We start from the raw sequence: 21,069 nt of genomic DNA on the forward strand, positions 1-21,069 counted from the left end.
TTATGACTGTGCAATCTCTTATCGGGGCTTCTCTGAAATGTACTGCTTACTCCCTGTAAAACCATGATGCTCTTGAAGTGATCCCCTCCCACCACCCCACACACACTCCTTTTTCAGTTTGACATTTCATTATATCCAGACTGCCCCATTGACTTTGCTTGCTGGAAGCTGGTTGGGAATATCACAAATGGCAATCATTTGATTCTGGGAAGCTGCAACCATTGTAAATAAATGTTGGTTGCCAAGCACTCAGATTTTGAACCTGTGACAACAGAGATATGTGACAGTTGTAACAGTGAGGACTGGTCAAAAGTCACTTTTTTCAGTGTCATTGTAACTTCAAATTATAGTTAAATAGCCATAAGTCAAGGACTACCTGTAGAAAAAAACTCTGGAGACACACCTTAACTTTATTGACATTCACACAAACTATATTTAGTTCAACATGCATAGCTTTTATTTTTAAAGTAAGAGGGTGGCAACACACTTTCTGAAACTTAATGGCATATAATGGCAACACTTAGAAAAAGTTTCTATCAGTGCCAATGGACGCTTCTTTATGTGGAAAAGGAAGTCATTTTGATATGTGAGAATCCTTTCCTAGCACTACTAATGTGGAATGTGCCAGTCAAAGAAAGAAGTGGAATACAGAATACCTAGAACCAAATTTATCCATATATCAACGAATCTAAAGCAGGGTTGGGTTGCTCCTGGCATTACTGCTGGTTCGGTGTGTGCTCATGCACATTTGCACAAAAATAAGTCTGAGCATGTGCAAAACATTTAAAAAAGAAAAATAAATAAATTTGTGCAATTACAATTGTTCTGTGCATGCGCAGAACCAAAAATGAAGATGGCGGCCCCATAGGAAAACCAGTTCCAGGGCGTGGCAGGCCTGGGTTGCTGCCAGGCCTGCCACGCCGCCAAACCACTACCGGTTCAGCCAAACCGGTACAAACCAGTAGGAACCTATCTCTTATCTAAAGGAAGCTTAATTTACCAGGATCTCTCCTCTGTGGAGGAAGACCATAATCCCATGTGTAAGAAGCAATGGGTGTTGTGGCACGCCAGTGATTCTGAAAGTAAGGAGGTTGGGGAGGAACATGGGCAAGTCCTGGAGTCTGCGGAAGGCTCTGATAAGGACTCTGTGTTGGAGGCAGAGAAGGGGCCAGAGCTGGATGCCAACTATTAGCTGTTGCCAAAGTCAGATAGCAGTGAGGCAGACAAACAGGTAGAGCCTGTTCCCAGTGTGCACATGCGCAGAATTGTCAGATGAAGGGATCAACTAAAGAAGAGGGGTCGACTTGGGAGTGAGGCCAGATGATGAATGGCCCCTCCCAGAGGAAATAAAAGAGGAGTGAAAAGGGAGCAGAGTTTGCAGGAGACAATTAGTTCACTAATTGGTTAGTGACTCGCTGAGATTTTTTGCCAAATTCTGCAGATATCGGCCTATCAGCTCTCCAAGCCAGATAAGGAGTGTGGCCATAAATCCTCCTTTGAAAGACTTTGCTGGCTGTGAATGAGCAGAATTCACTGTAAATTAATAAAAGGGTTTTTTGCCAGCACAAGGAGTTTGTTTCATACTCTTGGGAAGCCTCGGTCAGAACAGTGGGAAGTAGGGCTAGACAGCAAGGGCTATGGCGGTGGTTTTGTGGAAGACATTTTTCCATAGACTGGGGGAGGGAGGAATGGTTTAATTTGCAACCTAGATCCCACACATGCACAGATAATGCTTCGTTCGCTCACCCTCGGCCCTGTTCCCAACAGGCTGTGGACAGATCCCGGTCCATCACCCACAGGTTGGGGATCCTGGACTATGGTGAGAAGGTAATGGTACAAGTTTGGTAAATCACAACATACATTCAAGCAAAAGCTGCAATTTCTGGCTTTTTTTATATTTTGGAGAGTGAAGGAGTCCCCTCCCCACACCTTATTAACCCCTTAATTCTATTAAGGCGATTTTAGGATTAAAAACATCTCAAGTGAATGGCAATAGGCAAGAGATCAATACTTTTACCTTGTATGCTCATAATCTAGTAAAGCCCCTATTTTAACATTGAACTAGTTTTTCTGCTCAATGGGAATTTCCTATGTATACATATATATTGTTTTTCCAATATAGACTTGTCCTTACGTTCAATCTTGTTTTTAATGGTATTCACTTGGGTGGTTTTTAAATTTCTTTCGTCTTAGATTTTATAGGATTATTACCTGCTATTTTGTGGATTATTTTTCAGAGACTAAATTTCCAGGAAGATGCCTATCTGGTAAGCACATTTTCTGAAAGAACAAAGACAAATTGACATTCTTTGTATACAAATAAATAGGAGTTTGAAGGAAGGATGAAATGTCTTTTAATAAAACATCACCATTTTTTTCCACTTTTCATTCAACTGGGAAAATCAATTTTTAGTTCTCGAGTGCAGAAGAAAGATCAAAAGGAAGAACTCACAATCTAAACAAAGGGCAAGGTGTGAAGCGCTGTTTGTTCTCCTTTCCCGGGAGAGGTTTATCCAGGCGTTTTGTGTAAGTTGAGCACATCTTCTGAAGAATAACGTTTGCAGCCTGTAACCTCTTTAAATCAACTATATTTTAGCAACGTTAGATCTAAATATAAAAAGTTGTATAATAGAAGATGTTAGGGTTGGCTAGAATCTATTTGGTAGTTAAGAGTTTGCAAACTTCTCCAAGGAAAAGCGAATGGAGATATAGCTAGCTTGTTCAAGTCACAGGGTAAGCAATCTTAATATAAAGAACAGCTGAAGAAAGAATCAAACTATGAGCTTTTCAATGTTTGAATAGGGCAAGAAGAAGGGCCCCATTTTCCCAACATTTTTCAAACAACTTGTTTGTTCGTTCTTCATAACAACTTTCTTTGTTCATTCTTCATAACGACTTTCTGCACCAAAGATCTCTAAGATATCTTTGTAGAACATATTTCTGAATGTAGTTCTCTTTTGAATAAATAAATAATCCACAATATATAAATCTCTTCATGCAATCATGCATTTACTAGCTGATAACCTGGTGTTGTCTGGATATTTAATTATAGGGGGAAAATGTAATTTCTAATGTTGAATTTTCCCCCTACCAAAAGGACCCCCCTTGTGAAGTATTGAGAAGTCGGTACCATGGCAAATCCACTGCACTGTACAGTAGAAACCATTTTATGGCAGTACAGTAGAAGTCATTTGAAGGGACAACAGGCTGTATCATAACAGAACATACAACCCGAGAGTGTTAGGAGTGTCTTACCCCCATTGTATCTGTTTCCAGAGAATAAGTCATCTGTGTACCAAGTTTGGTTGAAATTGCTCAAGGCGTTCAAGAGCTATGCTGGAGCACGCGCTCGCACTCACTCTCTCTCTCTCTCTCTCTCTCTCTCTCTCTCTCTCTCTCTCTCTCTCTCTCTCTCTCTCTCTCTCTCACACACACACACACACACACACACACACACAGCATATGGTGAGAACATGACAGAAGAGAAGTAAACATATATGCACAGTCCACATAATTATAAGTAAAACTTCTTTGGGGTATGGCAGTGGCCTCAGAATTGAATGTGGCAATGGCCTTCATAACTGGATACCAATTTAGCTATCCATGCAATCACTTCTGGGGTTGCTTTACGTAGAATTGGGAGGGTACCAGAGAACACACTTCGTGGGCGCAATATGTTTAATAGTTTGCATATCAGAACCACAATTGCAGCAAGGGGACTGTTTCCATCCTCAATGCTACAGGGTAGAGACATGTTTTCTAGCATCACACCTAATTCTGTTCAATTTCAACCAAATAAGGCAAAGCAAGTGAAAACCAGGTGGTTTGGTAGAGGGATCATTAATGGTCAGGCCACAAGAAGGTGCATATCTATTTTATTTATTTGTAATTCATTTATTTGTATCCTGCCTTTATCATTTTTAAAATAACGCAACACAGCAAAATGTGTAATCCAACACACTTCCTCCTCCTATTTTCCTCACAACAATCCTGGTGTCAGGTTCTGACAGATGCCCTAATTAAATTAAGGCCTAAAAACCTAATTAAAGCTTGGCTCGAGGCTCATGATTTAATTAGGGCATCCGTCGGAACCCTGACAGCAAGCCAGCTCTGACCCCACATAATGTACAGCCCCAATCATGTCCCCTGTTTCCCCCTTTTCCTATGGCAACTCAAGAACGGGCCAGGGATGCTTTGCGAGTTGACACTTGGTCTGAGAGAGAATAATTGGCTCAAGGTCAGCCAGCTGGCTTTCATGGCTAAAGTAGGACTAGAATTCACACCATCTGGGTTTCTAAACTGGTGCTTTAACTACTAAATCAGTAGCCCCTAATCTTTTGGGCACCAAGGACTGGTTTTGTGGAGAAAGGTTTATTTGTTTGCACAGCCCAGTTGCTGGCATGCTGTGGACCTGTGCTGACCATGTCATGGTCTGGGGGTTGGAGACGTCTGTACTAGACCAAACTAGTTCCTCCTAACAAAAAACCAGTGAGGTGAGCTGGGCTGATAAACTGGAAACAATTGGAAATAAAAATGTTCAATTCTCAAGTCGTTTCCTGAGCTGTGTGCTGCACTTGGTCTCTAAATGGCACATTTCAAAAAGTAGTGATGGGGCCAGGACAGAATAAATCTTGTCCATCTCGTTTATATGGAAATGTAAGTAAAATAAAAAATCATGATGTTATTCTCCAGGCACATAATCTATATGCTATGAAAACTCTTGTGTCTGTTCAAGATCGTCAACTGGGCAAAATTGGGAAATATAGGGCAAAAATTGCAGAACCAAAATAACTTGAATCGGCTAACTTACAGAATGCTAAGAGGATGACTCCTGTGGAAAGGAAATTTGGGGAAATTATGGCCACTTCTGGGCCACCAACGCTTTCAACTATACTTCCCAGAAGGTTGCATTGTGCAAAGGAAGATAGAAGAGGAACATCCCTATCCTTTTTCCTGCCTCCCGCTGGCCCCAGAGGCTAATCGGCTGGAGCGAAGGCCTGAGAACCGAATAGCCATACAAGTCCTAAAACTAGATTTTTTAAAAACCAAATAAACAAATGTGTCAGGAGCAATCTACGAATTCATTTAATGAAACTCATTTGTTTCACACACAGTTTTTCAAACTTAGCAACTGTAAAATGTGTGGATTTCAACCCCCAGAATTCTTATGACAGCATCTGTGGGAAGTCCACATCTCTTGAAGTTATCAAGTTCGAGAAACACTAGTTTAGCAGATCATCGTTTAGGTCATATTTATGTAGAAATAATAATAATAATTCAAAACGGTTCACCAACTTTTAGCCATCTCTGTATACACAGTAGGAGGTATGGAAGGAAAGCGGCTATTACAGTGCATTCATTAGCTATTGTAATTCACATTAATATGAGCATTCCTAGTTTTAAAATTTGGGTGAAGTAAACATAGTATCCTGTGAATCTTATAGTTATTTATCTCCTTAAAGCAGGGGTATCAAACTCAAGGCCCGTGAGTCAGATCCAGCCCACGGGGTGCTTAGAGGTGGCCCGCAGGTCTCCCTGGAAACAGCGAAGGACAGGTCCATAGTGCCTCTGCCAGTGATAACGGAACTTGTGAGGGCCGCAGGCGGCCCTCACAAGCTCTATTTTCACGGCAGAGGGTTGCAGGAGGCTGTTGCACCCAAAAACGGAGCTCGGGAGCTTGTTTTCACTGGCAGAGCATTCGGGGCACCACAGGTGCCACTGTGACTTCAAGCTGGCTACGCCCCTCAGCCACGCCCCCCTGGCCAAACACAATCATGATGTGGCCTTCAATAAAATTAAGTTTGACACCCCTTCCTTAAAGTATTATCAAGGCTGACAAATAGGTTTTGTGGAAGTTCTCCTGAAAATAATTCATTTAGAAAAGAAAAAAGAGGTGAAGGATTTCTAATCCCCAAATACAGAAAAGAGCTGAAAATTACAACACATTTTCGAAACTGTGGGATTCTAAGTAGAAACAGACAAAAAAAAGTAATTCTCGGGGACTATCTTCATAAGAGGTAGTAATAAACACAGGTGAAACAAATTTAAAAATCACTTATAGGAGAGTAATCCTGTACATAGCCATCCAGTTTATAGTTGAAGCTCATAGTAGCTTCTGCAAAATCTATGCCATTTAAGCAAAAGAGCACCATTTTACCACCCGGGTTGTAATTTGGAAACTAAAGAACAGCTAATTAACTGATAAAAGATAATAGGTATGAAGAGGTTACCTAGGTATTGCTTTATAATTAGAATTGCCGAAATGTTCTACTAGGCTGGTAACATTTCATACTAAGTGCCAAGTGCTTATTTCATTATTATGGAAAGAGTGCACGGAGGATAGCGTATCATCTAGGCTCTGAAGCAAATGAAATTTTAACTTGGAAGCAGATCTTTTATTACTCTCTGGCAGTAAGAGCCTATTTAGGAATTTCTATAATCAATGTGCCATTGTTAAATGAAGGCGATATGACCTAAACATAACCTCTATGCCAGCTGTTGTTAACGTTCAACCTTTTAGCCTTTTTTTTGTCATGATGTGTTGATGACAAATAGAGAAATGGTGAATAATGTATGAACAATGCGCTTTTAACATGCAAGTTCTTACGCTTAGCCACATTCGCTCACCCATCAAGTTTCCACCAAGAAATTGTACAGCAGCAACAGGAAGAAATAGGATTGAAGGCTGGGAATGACAGAAACACAGCCAGGCAATACTTATTTTCTCTGATTGATTTTAGATTTCCAGAAGCAAATGAAGTGCGTTCTCTGACATTGAGGGAACTAACTCTCCGTCTGGGGGTAGTTATGTTTGATAAATCCTGGAAAAGAGTGAAGTGTCAGGTGACTGGAGAAAAGTAAATGTTGCTCCTATCTTCATAAAGTGAAAACAGATAAGGGAAACTATAAACCGGGGCATCACAGGGGCAGAGGGCCAGGGTATTGGTGTCCCTCCACAACAGTCCCAGTTTCTCAGGTGGCCCCTTGAGAAAATTACTTGTCCTCCCCTGATTTAAGGAATGTTAGCTATGAGTTTGAAATAAACAGTCATAAATATTAGTAGCCAATTTATACCGTCCCAAACCATCCAAATCTCATTATACAACTGCACTGGCAGAAAATTGTACAGCTTAACTATGCACTAACTGAAAAAGCATTTTCTTCTACCCCTTCATTTAGTTTCAGCAGATCACCTTCAGTCCTATCACAGGCTGGTAGGATTAGGGTTAGGGTTCCTGAATTCCAGGCAAAAGAACCGGAATTTCTGTTAAACTTTTGTCAAAAAAAGTTCTAGCCCTTAAATTAAACTGGTTGCCTTGTTTTGAACTTTTTTTTTAAATTCTGTAATATAGTTCTTAAGGTATGATGTCCAGAACTGCGCACAACTTGGACTGGCAATTCAATCATTAAGCAAAACAACTTCTAAATGAAACCAACACGGGTTGAAATGTTTTTGAATAGTAGTAGCTCGGGTTGGCAATTGGGCTGTTTGAGCTCCGAGCCTGGCAATTCGGTTGCAAACATTTCGTTACCATTGGAGGAGACATCATCAGTGTGTTTTGAATTGTGTTCATCTGTCAGAGCCCTGGCCTTTAAATAGCTTTTTATGTGATGCAAATTAGTGTGGATGTTGTTTGTTCAGCTACTTCTGAGTCATGATCTGATTTTAGACTGCTTGATTGACTGGCTATTGTTAGAGAGACATGGTCTTTGGTTTTAAGAACCATCTATGTGATGTAAATTAGTGTTGTTTGTTCATATACTTCTGAGTCATGGTCTGGTTTTGGACTGTTTGATTGGCTGGCTATTGTTATTGAGCCGTGGTCAGATTTCTTGTAAGCTGATGGGTTATGAAACCAACACTATTTTCTTACTTTAGCTTTCCTCTATTATAGATATCTGTGAAGGTCTGTATAGGTGACTTTTCTGTCACCACTGTTACTGTGAATGTCACTAGATGAGGTAGTCACTAAGCAAGAACTACCTGTACACCAAGACTGGTATAATGATATTAATACTTAACCATTCTATTTTCAATTTCTTCCCTTCCTATTAATGCCAAGCACGGAAGATGCCTTTTTTTTACAGCAATAACCTACCAAGTGTTGAGTGTATCACATCTTCCTCTGGTGGTCCACTATAATTCCAAGACCCCTTTCTTGATCAGTCACTTTACACAAGAGTGCCTTCTTGCTAAAGTTAAAAACTGGGCCATTAGTTTTTAATATCTGATTTACTTGTGCGATCAACCCATTCAGAAAGATGAATTATATCAAATGTTACTTATTTACTGAAGTTATTTACTACTTCACCAACAGAGATTACAGATCGTTTTGTTTAAAGCAGCAAAAGAACAGAAAATGGAATATATTCATCTGCTTTCTCCTTGGGATTACATCAGCTAAGAAACGTAGTTAACTATCTTGTTTTTCATGTTGCTTTACTCATTATCCCCATGTCTAGAATCTCCAATGTCTCCCTTGACATTCAGTTTGCTATGCCACTACTGTACAATTTTGTACTTCAACATTTGTCTAGGGTGCTTTAAAAGTTCTTAATATGCTGCATTATACAGCTTCTCTCAACTATAGGTCAGATAATAAAATCTCCATCAAAATCTGAATTTAAAAGATGGATCATAAATCTTTATTCATAACTTGTAAGAGACATATAAAACTTTAAAACTCTGAAAGGACAACGCTCGAGAGATAGTTTGTGGACATTTGAGCAAGGAAAAAAAGGTTTTATCCTATAAACTTTCTTGGGGTGAGAAGGAGGGTGAGTGTGTGTAAGAGTCTCACCTTTTTTATCCCAAATGGTAACATTGGCCATTGTTGTCTAAGTTTAGACATTAAACGCACTATAATGATAATTATGGAATTTTTATCATGGCCTATCTGCTGTCTTCATAGCTGTTATTAATTATATATGTAGTATTTATGTTGCTGCAGTCTTCAATTCTTGGGAATGCACAACATAGAAAGAGCCACATTATAACGCTAAAAGATTTGTGGTATAATAAACACTGGTAAAAAAATAATCAACACCAGTCTGTAACCAGAGCAACAGGCAAAAAAATATATCATATAATGGTATCATCTAACATACTGACTACATACTGTATGTAAGAGCATGCATGAATGATCATTAGAATATTATTTTTTCTTTCATATTTTTTTCTTTAAAAAGAGACAAATTGTGACACTTCAGCAGCCACTGCTACAGGTGAAACTTGACAAATTAGAATATCGTGCAAAACTTAAAAGGTGAAACTAATATATGAGATAGACTCATTACATGCAAAGCAAGATAGTTCAAGCCGTGATTTTTCATAATTGTGATGATTATGGCTTACAGCTCATGAAATGATAGTATGAGCTTTCAGAAGTGCAGTCCATCAGATGTATCAAGTGTTATGGTGTGAATTTGCGGGGATGGGATGAAACCAGGACAATGCGAGTTCTAATACCGCCTTAGGGCAGAAAGCTGGCTGGGTGACTTTTGGCCAGTCACTCTCTTGCAGTCCAACTTACCTCATAGGGTTCTTGTGTGGGGAAAATAGGAGAAGAAGGAGTATTAGTATGTTCATTTGTAAAATAATAAATGTGGGATAAAAAAACTAATAAATAAATAAAATCAATGGGGGTGGGTGGGATGGGATGGGATAGGACAGGACAGCATAGAACAGGGCAGGAGGAAAAAATGTGGTTAAGTAACTAAAGATAGGTTATAGGAAATGAAATGGAACAACTGCTCCCTTAGACTCATTTACCCTTGTTTTCCTCAATTACTAAACAAACATCTATTTAGAACTAGAGAAAATTCTGCTAGATCACAAGCACACAAAACCATTCAGAATTGAATTTAGATTCAGAACTGAATAGGATTGCTTTTTTTCTTCTCCTTTCTGCTACATTCAGCAGTGGGAAGAAAGCATATTCATTTGGAGTCAGACGATTTCTTTCTTGATTTAATATGTAGGCCGCCCACTTCTATCCTAACTCTGGGCAGCGTAAAAGGCCAGAAATTTTTTAAAAATGCAAATACAACAACTTGTTTTTTTGCATGAGATGGAAGATCCAGGATCCCACTCATTCTCTCTGAATTCTACACAATGCAGAGGTGGGCTTCTGCCAGTTCGTCCCGGATCAGGCAAACCGGTAGTGGCGGTGGCAAGAGGCTACACACACACACACACACACACACACACACACACACACACACACACGGATGCTTCTGCGCATGCACAGAAGCGTTGCGAGCATGCGCACGAGCGAACCGGTAGTAAAATAAATTGAAACCCACCACTGACACAGAGTAATTCAAATCCTGTTTAAAATCAGTGCAGCTTCCCCCTTTGCAAACTATCAGCTTTGTATCAAAATAAGTGATATCAAACTATATTATTTCTCTCAACAATACCTTTCATTTCCATAAGAAGATGAGCTGCCATTGTTTCTGAACTTGAATGACATTCCAATTTAACAGTAGGTTTGGTTTAAACTAGAATTACATACCATACTCTGCTGATTTAATAAACTGCTATAGATAAAAAAATACCCCTTTTAAACTCCTCCCCTAATCACAATCATTGAATTAACTCCAATTATCCCTCTCCCTTGGATTCTCGGCACATAAAAATAAAACTATAGTAATAAGCCTCAGAGGATATAAAATGCTGAAAAATGCTCTTAAATTCATATCTTACACTGTCTACTGCCTTGCTGATACAAGAAAAGATGCATCAGATGAAACTTAAAAAAAAAATCACTGCTGACCCAGACCTTGACTATTTTCCAACATCCAATTCTATATGATTCCTTATTGCATGACACCACGGAACTGCCTTTGTGAACAGTTCCACAAGAATCTTCCTCCATTAGTTCCATTTATATGCTTTCTACGTACAGGTAGTCCTTGATTTACTACCATAACTGAGCCCAAAATTACGGTCATTAAGCCGTGGAGCATTACAGCACTGGACCTGACGTTTCCTTCAAAAGTTGGTAAAATGAGGAGCCAGATTCTTGGGGAAAATAGGCTGACTTTGCAAACTACTTAAAGAGGGCTGTAAAGACTGTGAAGTTGTATATAAGTCTAACTACTATTGCTATTGCTATTTTTTGCAGTGGCCATAAAGCATAACATGCAATTTTTAAGCAAATCAATTTTCACAAATAGGTGTATTTTGCTGAAAATGCCAGAGATCAGCAAAAAAAAAGCTAGCAAATTGCAGTGATATGATCATCAGATGCTGCCAAGAACTGTAAAGCTCCCAAAATACAGTCCTCTGATGGTGTCTCTGGTGTACATGCGCATGTGCAGCCATTGTAGTTTTCAAAGCATGTTGTAAGGAGGTCCACCATTAACTTCTTTAAGTGACTAGTTGAGGACTATCTGTATAAGGCAGCAACCCCCTTATACAGTTCCGGTTCTGTGGAGAAAGGTTTTTCCATAGATTGGAAGAAGTGGGGTTTCGTATGCTGCCTGCATCCCACGAATGGGGCTTCACTTGTTTGCACGGCCCAGTTTCTAGCATGCTGCGGCCCGGTGCTGGTTCATGGACATAGGGTTGGGGACCCCTGGAATAAGGGGTTCAGGACTACAAATGGGTTGCAAGTGCAGCGAGACTTGTGTGGATAAAAGAGACTTAATCCAAGCAACTTGCCTTCTGGGTTGCACATTGACTTTTGTTTGTGAGAAGCCAGGAGGGAAAGTCATAAATCACATGATCATGGATGCTGCAATTGTTATAAGTGCGAACTGGTTATCAAATATCCAGATTGCAATCAAGTGACTATGGGGATGCTGGAAGAACCAGAACTTCAAGGACTGGCAACCACCATTCATTCAGTGCCATCAAAATGTTGAATGGTCACTGTACAAGTTGTTGTGAATAGAATAGAATACAATAGAATAGGAACCTTGGAGATCTTCTAGTCCAACCCCCTGCCTAGGCAGAAAACCCTATACCATTTCAGACAAATGGTTATCCAATGTCTTCTTAAAATTTCTAGTTTTGGAGCATTCACAACTTCTGGAGGCAAGTTGTTCCACTGATTAATTGTTTTAACTGTCAGGAAATTTCTCCTCCGTTCTAGATTGCTTCTCTCCTTGATTATTTTCCACCCATTGCTACTTGTTCTACCCTCAGGTGCCTTGGAGAATAGTTTGACTCCCTCTTCTTTGTGGCAGCCCCTGAGATATTGGAACACTGCTATCATGTCTCCCCTGCTCCTTCTTTTCATTAAACTAGACATACCCAGTTACTGCAACTGTTCTTCATGTTTTAGTCTCCAATCCCCTAATCATTTTGTTGCTCTTCCCTGCACTCTTTCTAGAGTCTCCACATCTTTTCTACATCGTGGTGACCAAAACTGAATGCAGTATTCCAAGGGTGGCCTTACCAAGGCATTAAAAAGTGGTATTAACACTTCACGTGATCTTGATTCTATCCCTCTGTTTATGCAGCCTAGAACTGTGTTGGCTTTTTTGGCAGCTGCTGCACACTGCTGGGTCATATTTAAATGGTTGTCCACTATGATTCCAAGATCCCTCTCACAGTTAACTAGCCCTTAATTGAGGACTACTTTTTTCCAAAATGCCCAGTGATTATCATTTAATATTTGTCTGAACCAGTTTTATGATTTGTCTCGCACAGGAAGTGTTTAAGCTTGTCCTATCAGTTTGTGTCACTACTTGCCTATCAGATTCTCCCTTGGCTTGGCTCACAAGGATCTCTAAAGATACTAACCTGCTAATGCTATTATTATGCTTGTCCAAAATAGGTGGAATTTCCTGCAAATTAAAGGAGGTGATGGTGATGATGAGGCCTTTATTAGAGAAACCACATTTGGGCTTGGCTAATTTAAACAACTACAAACTAATGTTCAATATTCTCCATTTAGTCAAACTGGTGAAAATGCCCCAACACTGTTTTAAAGAAGATGTTGGGGTTTTCTGCCTAAGTAGGGGGTTGGACTAGAAGACCTTCAAGGTCTCTTTCAACTCTGTTATTCTAAATATTTCCAAATACTTGTAAAGTTCTTGGAGCTGCAGCAGCACAGTCTTTTCACAACTTCTGGAGGCAAGCTGTTCCACTGATTAATTGTTCTAACTGTCAGGAAATTTCTTCTCAGTTCTAAGTTTCTCCTCTCCTTGATTAGTTTCCAGAACTCTTGCTTAGAACTCTTAGAAACAGATGTCTGACAATATCCTATGAAATCTGAATCTAGACCTGGACCTGATGCTGAGACAATCTTGATTACTTTGATGTATAATCTATACCAAGAGAAATAATTGAAATATAATTGTGTTGGTATCACTAGATCTCAGTAGTTTTTGTTACCATTAAGTTTAGTATCTTTAACCACTTCAATGAACTGTAAGTTGAGGTGTTAGTTGCAGGAGTTCTCGTTTTATTTCTTGTGACACTGTGACAAAGCAATTCTAAGATATATCTGTTCAGCCTTATGGGAAGTCTGATCTACCAGTTCCCTGAGAGCTTCGGGATGGATATCTCAAGGGCTTTCATAAAGGGCTGGACAAAGGAGAACAAACAGAAGCAAAATTCAAAAGGTGATTCCAGGGGGTTCCACCACAAAACCGCGTTCGACTAAACCGCGCTCGACTAAACCGCGTAGCTGACGTCATCAACAGGGCGACAACAGCAGGGAGACAGAAGCACGCTGTAAACGTTAAACCTAAAATTAACCCCTAAACCTAAACCTAACCCCCCTAAACCTAATCCTAAACCTAACCCTTAACCTAACCCTAAACCTAACCCTAACCCTAACCTTTAACCTAACCCTAAAGCTAACCCTAAAGCTAACCCTAAAACTAACCCTTACCTTAAGTTGAATCGGCTTGCTTTCAAAGCGCTATTTAAAGTGCCCTTCTTTCTCCGCGCTGGCTGTTGTCGCCCTGTTGATGACGTCAGCGACGCGGTTTAATCGGGCGCGGCTTAGTCGAGCGCGGTTTTGACGGGTCACGATTCCAGGGTTCAGGTGATGTTTGGGATGTTACTGTCCCTTTAAGAAGCAAGTTCACATTTGGAGATATATAAAGGAACCTACTATAATTGAATGGGTTCTTTCTCTTCACTGCCTTTACTTCTATATCTCCTGTGCTCTTGTACCACTTAAAGTGGGAGACCATATTGTTGGGAAGAGAGCAAAAGGCATCTATGTTTTCACAAATCCATTAATAAGCAATGGATGTGGGGATACAGGAACAGTGGCAGGCAGGGAAATGGTATTCATGGAGCTAGATAAATGTTTTTTTATAGGCACTGGGAGAAATGTTTTGTCCATCAATAGATCAAGTCACATGAAAATCACCTCCCAAATTGGTATTGGCACAGATTACTACTTGACAGTCCTCCACATGTGACTGACTCCAGTAATAAACAGAAGATTAATAATAAATCTAAAGTGAATACATTGGGGGGGGGGGGTAGGTCAGCCTTTACAAAGCTAGCATGAAACATGAGAACAAAAAGAAAAGAAAAAGATATGGAAATAACACAAAATATGATTTCTCAACCATGACTGCAATTTTACATCTTGTCTGTGTATTTCAGGGACATTTAAATGACAGCAAAATGGATGTCAAAACAAACTGTCAGTCCTGGCACATTTCATGCTACTGAGAAAATTTTTGAGTCAAATCCCACGGGCACTAACAGCAAGAAAGCAGTCACAAAGCAACATACTCAAAAAACAAGTTGGAGTATCGCACAATGCCACTATCATAACAATAATAAAAAATCTCCCAAACTACAGATTATATTCAGTAGCTAGAGATATGTCTTCCTCTTCCTGTTTCCTTTTAAGACAGATTCTCCTGTCTTAAATTTAAGATTCTCCTGTGGAAATTTTCTTCCATAAGGACTACTCAGATTCAGCAGCCACTATCACAAGAAACCCAATTCCTCTTACCTCAAGTAAGGAGAGGTCTAATTAAATGGACTTGTACAGCAACAAGTCATTTTGCAAGCCACTTCCAAGGAGATGATATAGAGAAGCACCTGACCATCACTGGGATTAATCTGTTCAAGGAATAATCTTCTGAGTTTAGCAGTCTATTGCTAATTAATTCTACTTCATCATGGCAACCTCCAGAAATATTCAGAGCAGGTTTAATCTAGGAAGTCTTTTGCTTAAATGAATTTAAGGTTTGGTTGCGGTAATCTATACATCCGTACACTTATAATGAAAAATGGACAATGAATTTTATGAACATAAATAGAAAATTAATTAGCACATTCTATGGATATTAAAAAAAAATCTGTGAGCACTGAATAGAGCTGGGGATATTCAAATTCTAAATTCTGCTCAACTCTGAAGCTTCAAGCTACCTCTAGGCCAGCTACTCTCATTCACCTCACCTAAAATTGTTCTTTTTGTTACAAGGAAAAGGGAGAGGTCACGACTGCAATTCTAAGGTCCTTATGAAAAGGTGTGCACAACCAATAAAACAGATTTTATGACATGCCACATGTACAACATCATCACTAAGTTTCCCCAACCTTCCAAGCTGTTCCTATAGTTACAGAATGCAATGGAAAGTAGATACATCCACTGCAATACAATTTTTTGGTAAAAAGTTCAGCATGGAAAAAATGGGGCCTGTTAATTCTGATTCCAGCTATGAACTAGGAACAATCTAATTTTTTTTCTGTTATACTATATTTCATAAAAAAGATACTTCTTATAAGTATTATTGTTTTTTTTTTTAAAAGAAGCCTATAATGTATTTTCAATTGCACAGATTGTTATTTTGCACTATTACTGCTGAAAAGTAGTAATATGCATCAGAAAAGAATCAGGAATAAATAAAACATGATTACTGTCTGCTTCATGCACTCGGATTTGGATTTCTATCATGTGCATATTAGGTACTGTGTCATCTGAAAAAAGAAAGATCAAAGGAACTCTATGATGATGGTGATCATTTTAAGCCTATCCAGGATGAAAAAACGAGTTGTATGACATATGCTAACAGTGAAATTCAGCACTCATTTCTAACAATATTTGTTTTGTGTTTTTGCCTCTTTTTCTACTTCCAGCTGGCAACTTTAGTAATTTGTTCAGAAATCCAACTCAGGGAACAGTAACTCAGTACAACATTAGTGTCAAACATCTGAAATGAGATTTTGATTTGCTAGCCCCCTATCCATTACTCACATTACTATAAATCTATTTGCTTCAAAGACATTTAGTGGCAAAGAAGGGTTGTAAAATAACTAAAGGTATGTGGCAGGCTGAAGTCACTTGCTCCCTCAGTGAAACTTTCTAAAACTTTTTTTAAAAAACGCTTTCAGTTTGGGTCTAGTGGTTAAGGTGCCAGACTAGAAACCAGGAAACTGAGAGTTCTAGTCTTGCCTTAGGCATGAAAGCTAGCTGCGTGATTTTGGACAGTCAGTCAATTCACTTGATTGATCTGACAAAAAACAGACCCTACATTTGCAGGAAAACACTAGAAAGAAAGAAAAAATAGTTACATCATCAAATTCCCTAGTTTCTTATTTTCATGGTTGCCTGCTTATTTATTTAATTTATGTGTGTTATTTACACCCTTTCTTCAGGAGCTAAGATTAGTGTATGCCATATTCCCTATTGTAGCTTTTTGAAGACTTTGGTGAAGTAAATTTGATGCCAACCCTGAAGCTGACCTGACCGTGGCCATTTTGAGGCTTCAGTGTTGCCACACGGAGCTAGGGATAAGGAGGGAATAGAGATAGCTGTACTTTGTAGCCAAAACAAAATACTTTCTGCTGGGAACCAAGGTCATTCCCATAGATGGTTGTAGAGAGGAGGAGTGAAGATACCAGGCAAACAGGCAACACCTTGATTAGACCATGTGACTGATTATTTGGGGAAGGGGGAAAACTTTTACTTTTATTTAGGTGAAAACCATGGGAACATTCAGAATCAGTTTTCACCAGCCTGTGCCAATATGATATATCTAATAAAGCTGTTCTTTGAGGAATCTACCTGCCCCGGAGTTCTGTTTGGTATGGATGTATTACTTGGAACCCTGACATTTGACTGAGAAAGAGAGCTTATCCCTAATCATTCACTGAGATTAATATATTTATTAGATATTAGAGAAATCGTGATCTCTTTTAGCTCATCTAAAAAAAATAGTTAAAATAAATATATTGCTCTTGGGTAGTCCTTGAGTTACAACAATTGGATCCAAAATTTATGTTGTTAATTAACAAATGTCTCACTTAGCAAAGTGAGTTTTGCCCCATTTATGACTTTCTTGCCATAGTTGTTAAGTGAAGTATTAAGTGTTAAGTAACTGCAGCTGTTAAGTTAGTAGCACACTTGTTAAATGAATCTGGCGTACCCATTGACTTCGCTTGGCAGAAGGTCGCAAACGGTGATTTTATGATACTGAGACACTGCAATCGTCACAAATAAGAATCAGTTGCCAAGCTTTTGAATTTTGATCATGTGACTATGGGGATGCTGCAACAGTTGTAAGTGTAAAAAATAGTTATGCCACTTTTTTCAGTGCTGCTGTAACTTTGAACAGTCATTAAATGAACTGTTGTAAGTCAAGGATTACCTGTATCAGAGAATCTAGACTATCGTTAAACTCTTAACTTACTTTTTTTTTTAAAGTGTACCTTAAACATTCACTTTGTAATAGTGTAAATATTTAGGAAAGCCAAAGCAGCTGTAAATTCTTTTACCTCAAAAAACCTTGATGGTATGGAGAATTAGCACTGTATTAATTGCAGGGGGAAGAAACCTTCTTCCTTCTGGTCCAGGTCCAAAAGCAAAGGTGGTGGTAAATGAGCCATATTAGGGAAGAACAGTATGTCAATGATAATTAACAGTTACCAAGATTAATTATTTAGAGGCTGTGCTGGAAAGGAAAGCGCTCTTATCTACCTACTCAGTTTCTCTTTCTGCCTTTAGCTTAGCTTCAACTGATCAATGAGCAATATGAAAGTCATTATCAAAAAGCTCATTCATGAAACAATCACTCCAACATGTAGAAGTTTGTTGGATTAGGGTTTCTTTTCAAGAAAATCTGGGGATTTGACTGATAGGTTTCTTTAATAAAATATATTGTTCTGTCTATGCAGGTATGTATAATAGACATAGGAGAAATAATGGGCAGGGTAGAGTAGGGTAGGGTGGGATGGAGGGGAACAGAAGAATTCTTTATTGGCCAAGTGTGATCGGACACATAAAGAATTTGTCTCTGGTTCATAAGTACAGTGTACATATAAACAACAAGTCATAGGTCATAAATTATAATCATTAATCATAAGTTACAAACAACAGTTGCTAAATCACAAAAAACCAATAGGAGAAGATAGTAGGAAAGATGTGAAGATGAGAAAAGAGAATTAAGTGCTCTGCAGAGTGATGGCATGGGGGGTGGGGAAACTATCTTTGTGTCTAGTTGTCTTGTCATGGAATGCTCTCTAGCAGCCTCCTGAGGGGAGAAATCGAAATAGATTATATCCTGAATGTGAGGGGTCTGTAGATATTTTCTCTGCCCTTCTTCTGGTTAGGTGGATCTAAGAGGAAATGTTGCCTCTTCCTACAGAAATCATGCCCTGCTTGCATGCACTTTTAGGGGGGTCCAAATCAATTCTTCTCGGGGAGAAGATGAATCACATGACATAGGTCGCCTCTATTAAAAGTTGCCTGTTTAAAACTGTACTGCAATGTAACAGAGAGAAAATGAGGCAGTCCTCTCTTCCTTTCCACCTTGTAAAAAAGTTCTAGACAAGAAGCATTTCCAGAAGTACCAGCTTTATCTTTATTGTATGGCTACACTAGAATCTTCTGAGACTCTTGCATCTCAGAAAACATATTCCCACCCCCATCCTTACAGTCCAAGAAACTAAGGAAGGTCCCTTCTGAGATCTTTGCCACTTCTCCATTCCTTCTATGAGTGCCCCTTATCCAATCATTGTCTAGTCTATGGTTCTTCCTCCTATTTCCCAAGGTACTTCTTGCACTCCATTATATTCCCCTAGAAAAACACGGAGAGCAAACCCTCCTATGGCAAAGCAAAATTGGACTATACTCTGGTCACAGTCAGGAATTTAGAGTGAATGTCTTTGATTGAAAAATTGAACATGTCTTTGATTACTACTTTAAGGGAATTGTAAGTCCAGCAATATGAGCAATCAAAGCAACAAAGTTTAGCAGTTCTATTTCTTTGTCCAGAGTCCAGGGCTGATAGTAAAAACAATGTTTTCATTATGTAGGGACTACTTCTTTGGGGAAGCACAGAAAGAATGTTTCTTCTTTTACTACAAACTTACAACTCCATACATTTTCAGCCCAGCCCGGCACATAACTGCATCTATATTTATAAATGAAGGGCAACATTTGCAGTCAAAGTGGAATTTTGGAGAAAATACCTCTAATGCAGGGATTCCCAATCTCAATCCCTGGGCCATGGCCTACTACAGGGCAGTGGCTGGTTTGCAACCCAGCCATGGACTGGCAGGCTGGTGGACATGTATGCCCATGGCTTGCATGGGCCAGTTCCCCTTTCCCCTGCCCCAACCAGGCTGCCAACCTGTAAAAGTTGGGAACCACTGCCCTAACACTATAACATCTTCCCAAACAAAATAAAGGACTAACTTAGCAATAAATCAACCCTCAACCGAAGGAGAAAATGTGGCATCAAATTAGGTAAGGAAAATTAACTTCTCCCCAAATACATGTTCCCAGGGAAACTAAACTGTCAGCTAAGTCATAAGATATTTAGAAGGTCAAGACATGCTGATAGGCTGGGAAAAGACTAGGAGGCAAGGAATAGTTTGGGAAACAGGGATAAAATATAGCATTCCCTAGAGGGGAAATGAGTTCTTTCTTTCAAGCCCCTATGACTGTGATGGTGAATCTGTGGCATACGTGCCTGAAGTGGCACACGGAGCCATGTCGCCTGTCACGCATGTCGTTGCCTGTTCCTCTTCCGTGTTTCTGGTGCGCATGCGCACACAAAGAACAGCTGGCCTTTGTGCATGCGACAATGCCAGAAGTAGGAAGAGCTGGTCTTCTGTTTTCTGGCATGAGCATGCACACTGGCCAGCTGATCAGTGTGTGTGCATGTGCGGCAGTAACCAGAAGATTTTCTGGCCACCGCACATATGCATGCCAGAAACCAGAGGTTCATTTTCCAGCGTGAGCATGCCCCCGGGATAGCTCATCTTCCTGGTCGCGGCCCAGACAATCACCTGTGCAAAGTGCTCCCTTTTAGGCATTCAGTACTGCCCATGTGCATGCACGCTCCCTTTTGGCACTTGGTGCTGAAAAGGTTTGCCATCACTGCCCTATGATCTCATAGCTATACCCTAATCGCCTCATGATCGTATATGGATAGATAATGTGCTATAGCGAATCAAATATCTTACTGCCTGTACCCATAATCAGCATACATCTACAAAGAGGGCCACCCTTGTTAAAAACTTTTCTTTGTCTCCGATGCTAATTATTGTTTTAAATTAATGTTTTCTTCATTGAAAGTGGGACAGTCTTTGTTTTTATTTTCTTTAAAAAAAACCCTAAAAGTTCTCCTTCACTCACAAAGAAACTCCATATAAAATTCAAGAAGAGAGACTAGGAAAAAAGAGAATTTGAAATATGTTTCCATGCCGCAAGAAAATATCTGAAAGCAGGCCTAGCCAGAGAAAAGGCTGGCCTCAGCAAGATGAAATAAAAAATGAATCTTGTTCTGTTTGCAGAAAACAGCTACCCAAACTTACCAATTCTGAAAACATATTCAACTAACAAATGTTGTTGTGTTTATTCAGATTCAGTGGAACATAAACTGATAATTGACACTGATATTTTTAGAATGCCGCATTCATCCCCATCTGTTTTCTCTCTTTGTCTCATTTCTAACAATAAGGTCCATGACAATGTTCACAATTGATTCTGATTGTTCACAGAACACTTTCAAAAGTAGGTCCACAAATATCCTGGTTTATTATTCCACATTAAAATTAGATACAAAAAGGTGCATTTCTTGTTTTTTTTTCCTGAGCTCTGTCATTAAGAACAGCAGCCATAATAGATAACT

At 39.4% G+C, this 21,069-nt stretch overlaps 1 protein-coding gene across 1 annotated transcript in view; it reads right to left on the reverse strand.

The window, feature by feature from the left end:
- SUCLG2 (succinate-CoA ligase GDP-forming subunit beta) overlaps positions 1-21,069 on the reverse strand; it is a 234,057-nt gene that overhangs the window by 140,782 nt on the left and 72,206 nt on the right. The gene's annotated exons all lie outside the window — the stretch shown is intronic.

The sequence above is a fragment of the Thamnophis sirtalis genome, unplaced genomic scaffold (assembly GCF_051295495.1).
Source record: "Thamnophis sirtalis isolate CommonGarterSnake01/CBP01778 unplaced genomic scaffold, rThaSir2_p1.2 scaffold_3, whole genome shotgun sequence".
In the NCBI taxonomy this organism is placed as follows: Eukaryota; Metazoa; Chordata; class Lepidosauria; order Squamata; family Natricidae; genus Thamnophis; species Thamnophis sirtalis.